The sequence below is a fragment of the Vulpes lagopus genome, chromosome 9 (genome assembly GCF_018345385.1).
Source record: "Vulpes lagopus strain Blue_001 chromosome 9, ASM1834538v1, whole genome shotgun sequence".
Classification (NCBI taxonomy): Eukaryota; Metazoa; Chordata; class Mammalia; order Carnivora; family Canidae; genus Vulpes; species Vulpes lagopus.
This window is the reverse complement of record NC_054832.1, coordinates 79,494,706-79,505,430: the sequence shown is the minus strand read 5'-3', so window position 1 is coordinate 79,505,430 and position 10,725 is coordinate 79,494,706. Positions and strand designations below refer to the sequence as shown.

General features: G+C 40.4%; 1 pseudogene; it reads right to left on the bottom strand.

Annotated features, from left to right (window-relative positions):
* Positions 1 to 5,657: 5,657 nt before the first annotated feature.
* On the bottom strand, positions 5,658 to 10,108 carry LOC121498642 (annotated as a pseudogene).
* Positions 10,109 to 10,725: the final 617 nt, after the last annotated feature.

Sequence of the window (10,725 nt, the reverse complement as noted above, 5' to 3'; positions counted from 1 at the left end):
TAAACAATTTTAGCATATACATATATCTTATAAAATATGATAAGGCATTGCAAAACATGTTAGATATATAGATACAGGCAGAAAATTCTCCAATACATATTCAGTGAAATCCTTTTTACCTCAAAAACAGTACCAAAAAAATCTGTAATACAAAGGATCTGGCAGATAGTAGGCACTCAATAACTATTTGTTGAATGAAACATATGTAAATGTGTAGGAAAGTTCTGGAAGGACATGTGGCAGTGTGTGCAGCAATCACCTCAGGGAAGGCAGAAGGATTTGGGATTTGGGAAGAAGCAAAGGGGCACTTACACATCATACTGCATACATCTTTATGTTGTTTGCGTGTTTATTTCATAATAGTTTTAAAGAGTTGTGACTTTTCCAAAGGGAGTGACAGCTATCCAGTGAAAATGATTGCTTAGGTGTGGTAACATTGTCTTTTTGATGGCTTTGTTGTTATTATAATACTTAAGTAGAACTTATTGATATAACAGAATGAATTAATTGCAAAGATATAATATTCAGTAAGTTTTCATTTATATGAAGTTAAAACACAAGCAGAAGTAACTTGTGAAACAAATCCCAACAACATTTGTCAGTGGTGGGGTGATGGGCTGTTGATTGGAAAGGGCCTGGGGTTGTCTTCTGGGATGCTTTTTTTTTTATAATAAATTTATTTGTTATTGGTGTTCAATTTGCCAACATACAGAATAACACCCAGTGCTCATCCTGTCAAGTGCCCCCCTCAGTGCCCGTCATCCATTCACCCCCACCCCCTGCCCTCCTCCCCTTCCACCACCCCTAGTTCTTTTCCCAGAGTTAGGAGTCTTTATGTTCTGTCTCCCTTTCTGATATTTCCCACACACTTCTTCTCCCTTCCCTTATATTCCCTTTCACTAATATTTATATTCCCCAAATGAATGAGAACATATAATGCTTGTCTTTCTCCGATTGACTTACTGCACTCAGCATAATACCCTCCAGTTCCATCCACGTTGAAGCAAATGGTGGGTATTTGTCATTTCTAATGGCTGAGGAATATTCCATTGTATACATAGACCACAGCTTCTTTATCCATCATCTTTCGATGGACACCGAGGCTCCTTCCACAGTTTGGCTATTGCATATTTCACCATTTGAGTATTGGTGCCAAGTGTACAAATAAGTATAATTTAAGTAAAAAATGTACAGTTAAGATTTGTGCCTAATGTAATGATGCCAATGATTTATCAGTAATATTCCCCATGCTATTGATGGGAAGTGAGCCTCAAAGATGTAACGACTGGGGTTAAAAATACTGGTTCCTCATACCTCAATATCATAAAAGCCATGTACAAAAAACTTACAACAAATATCATCCTCAATGGGGAAAAACTGAGTGCTTTCCCCCTAAGGTCAGGAACATGACAGGAATGTCCACTCTCACCAGTGTTGTTCAACATAGTACTGGAAGCCCTAGCCTCAGCAATCAGACAACAAAAAGAAATAAAAGTAATCTAAATCAGCAAAGAAGAAGTCAAACTCTCACTCTTTGCAGATGACATGATACTCTATGTGAAAAACCCAAAAGACTCCACCCAACAATTGTTAGAACTGATACAGGAATTCAGCAAAATTGCAGGATATATCAAGGCACAGAAGTCAGTCGCATTTCTATGCACTAAAAATGAATCAGAAGACAGAAAAAACAAGGAATGGATCCCATTTACAATTGCACCAAAAACCATAAGACTTAAGAATTAACCTAACCAAAGAGGTACACTGAAAACTATAGAACAATTATGAAAGAAATTGAGGAAGACACAAAGAAATGGAAAATCATTCCGTGCTCATCGATTGGAGGAACACATATTATTAAAATTTCTATGCTCAAGGCAGTCCACACATTCAATGCAATCCCTTTCAAATACCATCAGCATTTTTCACAGAGCTGGAACAAACAATCCTAAAATTTGTGTGTAACCACAGAAGATCTCAAATAGCCAAAGGAATGTTGAAAAAGAAAACCAAAGCTGGAGGCATCACAATTCCAGACTTCAAGCTGTATTACAAAGCTGTCATAATTAAGACAGTATGGTACTAGCACAGAAACAGACACACAGACCAATGGAACAGAAGAGAGAACCCAGAATAGGGCCTTCAACTCTGTGGTCAACTAATCTTCAACAAAGCAGGAAGGGACATCCAATAGAAAAAAGTCTCTTTAACAAATGGCATTGGGAATATTGGACAGCCACGAGCAGAAGAATGAAGCTAGACACCAGACACACAGATAAACTCAAAATGGATGGAATATCTAAATGTGAGACAAGAATCCATCAAAATCCTAGAGGAGAACACAGGCAACACCCTTTTTGAACTTGGCCACAGCAACTTCTTGCAAGATACATCTATGAAGGTGAGGGAAACAAAAGCAAAAATGAATTACTGGGACTTAAGCAGGATAAAAAAAACTTCTGCTCAGCAAAAGAAACAGTCAACAAAACTCAAAGACAACCTACAGAATGGGAGAAGATATTTGCAAATGACCTATCAGATAAAGGGCTGGTATCCAAAATCTGTAAAGGACTTGTTGAACTCAATACCCAAAATACAAAAATCCAGTCAAGAAATGGGCAGAAGACATGAACAGACTTTTCTCCAAAGAAGACATACAAATGGGCAACAGACACACGAAAATCAAAACCGCAATGAGATACCACCTCACACCTGTCAGAATGGCAAAAATGAACAACTCAGGAAACAACTGATGTTGGCGAGGATGCAGAGAAAGGGAAACCCTCTTACAGTGTTGGTGGGAATGCAAACTGGTGCAGCCACTTTGGAAAACAGTATGGTCAAAAATAGAAAAGGTTAAAAACAGAGCTACCCTAAGTGAAATGAGTGGTCAGAGAAAGACAACTATCATACGATTTCACTTATATGTGGGATTTAAAAAACAAAACAGAGCAACATATGAGAAGGGAAGAAAAAGTAAAATAAGATGAAAATAGAGAGGGAGGCAAACCTTAAGAGAGGTTGAACTCTTGGAAACACTGAGGGTTGCTGGAAGGGAGGTGGGTGGGAGGAAGGGATAATTGGGTGATGGACTTAAGGAGGCAGTTGATGTAATGAGCATTGGGTGTATATGCAACTGATGAATCACTAAATTCTACTTCTGAAACTAATTTTTTTTTTTTAAAAAAGAATGCTTGTTCCTACTGAATTGCAGAAAGGGGATTGCCTCCACTTCCTAATCTTATCCCCCTGTGAACTGAATTTTGCTTGCACTAATCCCTGAAAGTGTTTTGCTAAGATTGCCAACAGTTTTCTGGCTGCTGAATCAAATGGGCACTTGTTAGTTCTCATATCACTTGGCTTTAAAGCAGTTTCATTGTTTGCCATTCTCTCCTTTTTGAAATGTTCTCTTAACTTCCTTGAAACCACACACTTTCTGCTTCTCTGCTGTTTTCTTTCTTTTTGCTGTTACTTTCTTCCTTTTCCTTAGATGTTAGTTTTCTTTAGGATTTGTCATCAGACTTCTTTTCCTACTTTCTGTATTCTTCACAGTCTTCTCACATGACACCATCCATGCTGTGTTTTAAATCCAATCTATGGGGCACCTGGGTGGTTAAGCATCTGCCTTCTGCTCAGATCATGATCCTGGGTTCCTGGGATTGAGCCCTGCATTTGGCTGCCGGCTCAGTGGGGGGCCTGCTTCTCCCTCTCCTGCTCTCCATGCTTGTGCTCTCTGTCAAATAAATAAAAATTAATGAAAAAAATCCAATCTACATGCCATATTTCTAACGCAAACTGTGCTTTTGAGCTCCAAACCTATACTTCCAGCTGCAACTGGCTATCATCATGTGGTGTCATATACATCTCAAATTCAACATATTCAGAATCAGACTCATTTTCCCCAAACCCAGATCAGTCCTTCCAATTCTAGTCCTCATCTTCATGATTGGCAACACCTTCTGTCCATTCAGAAAACAGGAAGTTGTCTCCACTTTTTATTTCATACTCTACGGGGAATGAAGCCCTGCAAATTCTTTGTTACTAATGTCTCATGATCAAAACCTATTTTGTGGCTGTCTAATCTCAAAGTCACTGTCTTGGTTTGGATCACACTTCTAGGGCTTGGCTAGTGAAATAGTTTTCTAACAATCTCTCTGCTTCTAGTCTTGTTTTTCTCTCTCTCTCTCTCTTTTTTAGTTTTAGAGGTAGAGTTTAGTGATACATCAATTGCATATAACACCCAGTGCTCATTACATCAAGCGCCCTCCTTATGCCCATCACCCAGTTACCCCATCCCTTCTCTTGTTTCTGTTGAATACCTTATACAGTATTGTATTATGCTCCTTCCCCACTCCCCACACCAATCAGAAGTGTTTTATTTTTTTAAAAAAGTGAAACAAACGCAAAAACACCCTTTTAATCAGAAAGTTTGATTAAATTAACTCAAGTTCTTAAGTCAATCGGAGAAGGACAAACATTATATGGTCCCATTCATTTGGGGAATATAAATAATAGTGAAAGGGAATATAAGGGAAGGGAGAAGAAATGGGTAGGAAATATCAGAAAGGGAGACGGAACATGAAGACTCCTAACTCTGGGAAACGAACTAGGGGTGGTGGAAGGGGAGGAGGGCAGGGGTGGGGGTGAATGGGTGACGGGCACTGAGGGGGGCACTTGACGGGATGAGCACTGGGTGTTATTCTGTATGTTGGCAAATTGAACACCAATAAAAAATAAATTTATTATTAAAAAAAATAAATTAACTCAAGTTCTCAAAAACCCATTCGGGAAAGCCAACTGGTACATCCGAGAAAAGCTGGCAATTGCTGACAAGTCTTTGGTGGAAAAGTAAGTTGCATACTTATACAAACTTCCCTAATGATTATCAAGCCAAATTTTGTTTTTCAAAAATAAGTTTCAAGATAGGCCAAGGAAACCATACATACACCCCCAACAATACAAAGATGTAACAATGAAGTTTAAGGGTAGAGGAAAAGCCAAATATGACAATTTACACAAATAATCTATAAAATAAGTCTTTCAATACTAGAAAATAATGAGGAGACCACATGAATGTAACACACATGGAACAAAGACTAACAGCATGTGGAACTACCCTAAATATCTTCCCAGTGACTAACTAAGCCATGAAATGACAGCTCAGGACACCATTAACAGGTAGTTTTTACATACAATATGTACGTAAATTAGAATACTTTTTCCTACTCAATTACCATTTCTTCCTTTTCACCTTTTTCTCTAATTTTCTCTAGCAACATCTTTCCTTTGATTTGACCAGTTGAACTCAAAAGGTTTGGAACCTGAAGTGAATACCAACTCTTACTGGAATAGCACTTGGGAAACACAATCCTAGAAAAGGCAAATTTTAACTTAACTGACTTGACAAAGTTAAGCATCTGTACTCAATGGGACAATGTCCTTCCTGTTATCACTACATTAATGGCTTGTCTTGGCTGGATCACATGACCCAGCATGATACTGGCATGCTTTGTGGTGAGGTACTGAGCTGTACAGACCCATTTAAGCTTTCAACAAATACAAAGCATAATTTTAAACCATTTCAATAAAATAAAAAATTGACCTGTTTTGTGTCTTGAATTGGCTTGGAATGTCGTTCATGACAGAAAACATAACAGTTAATTGGTTGTTACTCCATGCTTCAATACTTCCCGCTCTTCAAGTCTCAGCACCTTTTTTGCAGCAATAATGGTATTCTTCATTAGCATCGCCACTGTCATGGGACCAAGCCCCAGACTGGAGTGATGTAATTGGCATTCTTTCTGATTCCTTCAAGATCGACATCTCCAACCAACTTGGCTTTAGACAGGATGGGATCTTGAACTCTATTTATTCCCACATTGATGAGTGCAGCTCCCTCCTTGATTGTATCTGCTGTGATCAGATTGAGAATGCCTGCAGCAGAGATCACAATTTCTGCAAGAACCGTACATTTCTTCAGTTGCTCTTTGGGAGTGTATTGATGAGATATTGTAGCAGTGGCATCACCTCCAGAGTGTTCGTGTGCCCCGTGTGTGTGGTAGCATCGCAATGGGCATTCCAACATTTCTTGACCTCTGAGCCACAACCACATTCTTCCTTAGTCAGTTAATTATTTCCCAGACACCCTATGGTGCCACTGTTAACACATTCACCTGAGTTGATTACATAAAGCCATCAACATTTCTGGAGAAACACCATTGCAGATCTTTCTCTCATCAATGTGCTCTGGAAGAGGCAGCTGAATAAGGAGGCCATCTAGTTATCATCATTATTTAGTCTATTGATTAAATTCAATAATTCTTCGTCTGAAACTGAAGCTGGTTTCACAGTTATTTCACTGTTGATTCCCACTTCTGAAGCTGGTCTGATTTTGTGGAGGACGTAGGAGTGGCTGGCAGGATTCTCACCAACCAGAACCATGCTCAGGTGTGCCTGTTTGTTGCCCAATACCACCCATTCTTCCACCTCCTGCTGCACTTCCTGCTTGGTTTTCTGGCCAAGTTAGCCTACAGAAATGACAACAGCTTCATTTTGAACCAGTGAGAGATAAAAGGGGCAATGACAGAGGTGGCAGCTCTGCGTGGATGGAGCAGCCAGGGAGCTAATGTGGACACGAGGGAAGCTGTAACCATCACCTACACTGATGTCCATGCCAGGAACCTATTATGCTCTTCTTAAAAATCAATAGCTTTTCATTAATTCTAGGATAAAACACAAAGCTCTTAACTACTTGGCATTTATCTTTAATTCCATCCTGTTCTCTATTATACCCTTGTCACTCCCCTCAGCACAGCACACAGAAATACCTGTTTTTTTTTTTTAATTCTATCTTTTTATTCAGAGAGACACAGAGACACAGGCAGAGGGAGAAGCAGACTCCCTGCAGGAAGCTCGATATGGGATTTGATCCCAGGACCCTGGAATCACACCCTGAGCCAAAAGCAGACACTCAACCAGCATCCCATACTTGTAGTTCTTTAATCTGCCATGTTCTTATGTCACATTTTATTCATTCCAAAGACTTTATTTATTATTTTTTAAAGATTTTTTGGTGCTTTTTCTAGGCCTATGCCATTCTAAGCTTTATTATTTTATTTTTAGATTTTATTTATTTATTCATGAGACACACACACACACACACACACACACAGACAGAGACATAGGTAGAGGGAGAAGCAGGCTCCCTATGGGGAACCTGATGTGGGACTTAATCCTAGGACCCCAGGATCACAACCTGAGCCAAAGGCAGATGCTCAACCACTGAGCTACCCAGGTGCCCTCTCAAAGACATTTACTGAACAATCACTAAACCAGGCTCTAATCTGCATGCTGCACAATGAACAAGACCATGTTCCTACCCTAATGGAGTTTACGTTCTGGCAGAGGAGCAGAAAATAAACCTGTAGACAAATAATATAATGTAATGACAAAGGCTGTGAGAAAGAAAACAGGGAAATAAAACAGAAGGAGTCTTGGGTAAGAGTCTACTTCAATGAGGAGGTCAAGCAGTTACCATTGACTAATGATACTTGAACTAAGCCCAACGTAAGTGAGTATTCTGGGACAGAACACTTCAAGCAAGAAAAAGTAGCACAAAGGTCCTGTGATGGGAACAAGTTTGTAATGTTCTAGAGATGGAAAGAAGGCCAGTGGTTGCAAGGGCAATGAAGGAAGAGGTAACGTCATGATGCCTTTGGGTGCATCAAAAGAAACCCCAACTCAGATAGACTTAAACCATAAGGAAATATATGATTTATTATTTTAGGAAGTCTAGAAATAGGTGGGCCCTAAAGCCATGGGATTGAGAGTCAAACAACATCACCAGGACCCAGAACCTTTCCATATTTCTGCCACGTGCTGCTGTCCTTAGTGATTGCTTCATTCTAAGACAAGAAGCAAGATGAATATTACAGCAACCCAGGGTCAAATCCAGCATGACAATATGCAGAAGCAAAAGGGAAGACTTCTGTTCTTGGGACACCCCTCCTGAGGAAAACATTTCTCAAAGCCTCAGCAGATTTTCTCACAACTCTCACTTGCTATATGTCATGGTCTAAATGTTTGTGTTTCCTGAATGCATATGTTAAAATTGAATATACAGGGTGATGATATTAGGAGGTGGTATCTTTGATTTGAGAAGTGATTAGGTCATGAGGGTGGAGCCTTCATGAATGAGATTCGTGTCCTTATGAAAGATCTCAAAAAGTTCCCTCACCCTTTGTACCATACAGCAAGAAATCTGTGACCTGGAAGAAGGCATCAAGATCTTGGACTTCCAGCCTTCAGAACTGTGAGAAAGAAAGTTCTGCTGCTTATAAGGCACCCAGTCTGTGGTATTTTGTTATAGCAGCCTCAGTAGACTAAGGCACTATATGCTCCTGTATGCTCCTTCCTGAGTTAGCAGGAAAGGAATTGGCACAAACCAGTACCTATATGGGCTAGGTGTTTGGTTGACAACCCATGCTTATGGTAGGCAATGGGGTGGTAGGCAAGGTGTGGCTTGCATGGTAGTGTAAATATTTTGGTGATTGCAATGGAAACATTTGGAGTTTTGAACAGATGAAGGATGGCTAGAGGTGAGATTGTGAGGAGCCCTTAAGTTAGGTATTAGGAAGATGATGCAGGCATCTGAAGAAGAAAGGAAGATGCAGGTTAGGATGGAGGCAACAGATGTGGAGAGTTCTACTTAGGATATTTTTGGAGTGTAGTATATAGGACTTGCTAATGTAGGAATACTCTAGTGAGGAAAATGAAGAACCAAGAAAACTCCAGAATTGTGGCCTGAGCAACTAGGTAATAGTGTTCACTGAGATGTGGGGGACCCACAGAGGGGTGCATTTTGAGGGGCAGAAGGTTGGTCCAATGCCTATTAGATATCACCCTGGAGGTACCAGGAAGAGTGCTCCAGATTTGAGTTGGAGCTCAGGCAAGAGGTGGGGATGGGAGATGTTGGATAGTCCCAGTAGCCATGGCATTTATAGCCTGGACACCAGGTTAGGTCTGGTGGGGAGACAGTGTCCACAGGGAAAGGATTAGAACCAGGATCCAAGCACTAGGGCACTCAAAAAATTAGAGGTTAGGAAGAAGAAGAGGGGAGAGCAAATATACACAAGAGAAAAAGCCAGGAGAAAATGAGAGAAAAATCAACCCTCATGAAGGGGATAGCCAACAATGGTTTCAAATGCTGCTGAGATAGCAAGTTCTATGCAAACAAATACTAGGCCAGGGGTTGAGAATTTGAGGCTGCAGGGGATCTCCAAAAGCTTTTCCATGGAGAGATGAAAACAAAATTCTTAATGGGGTGCACTGGGTAGTAAGTGGGAGGTGAGAGATTATATATAATTGCTATCAGTCAGGGTTCAACCAAAGAAGCAGCCCCACAATGCATGATGTGGAATAAAAGGTTAATTGTAAGGAATACCTTGTGGAACTGGGGGAAATGCTGGAAGCAAAGGTCTCAGAGGATGGGAGAAAAGCCACTACTCAGGGTTTGCTGCTAAGCAGTTGAAAAGTCTGGGTGCCTTTGGCTCTGGGTTTAGTTATAGGGCAGCAGTCAGCAGAAGTGCTCTATCCATCGAAACTTCCACCTCCCTACCCCCTTACTGTACTGTTTTCTAATCATCCTTTGAAATTCCATTCACCATGGCCTCCCCTAGGAGCCCTTTTGGACCCTCTCAGTGCACCTTGTCTGGCCCTGTTGATCATTTCTATGTGCTTGCATGACCCCGGTGCTAACCTCAGTCACAGAATCTCTCCTGTGGGCATTCCTTGGTACAACTCCTGGCAGTTAGTAGGTGCTTTCAAATGTTTGTATAATTGGCTTGAACTCTGTTTCTCCTGAGGTCCTGAAGACCCTGAGGGAGGGGACTGCGCTCCCTACATAGTCTCTGACTCAATACAAGGATGGATCGATGAATGAGTAAATGAGCAGGACCAGCAGAATGAACACAGCTTGAGGGGTCTGAACTTTGTGTGTCCTTTATTTGTTATCCATTCCTTCTTTTACTTATGCTAAATGACCTCCTTGGGGTTTACAGTGCAACCCTCTGCCCAGGCATTTTGGAACTTGTTGAACATGTTCACACATGGCTCCTATTACCCTTTGTGATATTACATATTTTAATCGTTTGTGCTCTGTCATCATTTTTTTCAAATTATTATCATATGAAAGTCTCTCCCAACACTTTAATTGACCTCCTTGGGATATTTCCAGTTTTGATATGCCTTTCTTAATGTGTAGTAATATTAAATGATATGGCATTAGAGATGCAAATGTATGATAATGTTATGCAAGCTTGAGATTTTGCTTCAGATAAATTATGGGGAGGCTTGTCAAATTGTATATTAATCATGCTGAATGTATATATTTAACTAAGGCAACCTGTAGGGTACAGCCTGCTTAATGCCCTTCTAACCCTGCAGGAAGCAGAGGTACAGCCACAGGCCCTTAAAATAGAAATAATCTTTCTGCTCATCTAAGATTCCCTGATGGTTGTTCTTTGTACCCAGAGTGTCCTGATGTCATGGAGGAAACAAAGGCCTCTTCTGTGATGCTGAGGTGCCAGTTTGGCTGGGCAAAAACAAAGGGACGTTTTAAATAAAGTCTCCAGACATTTACTTAGCCTCAAAATTAAACTTCTCCAAATTTGCACATTGTGCAACACTGCAGATCTTCAAATGTATTTCTGTAACTGGCTCCAATAT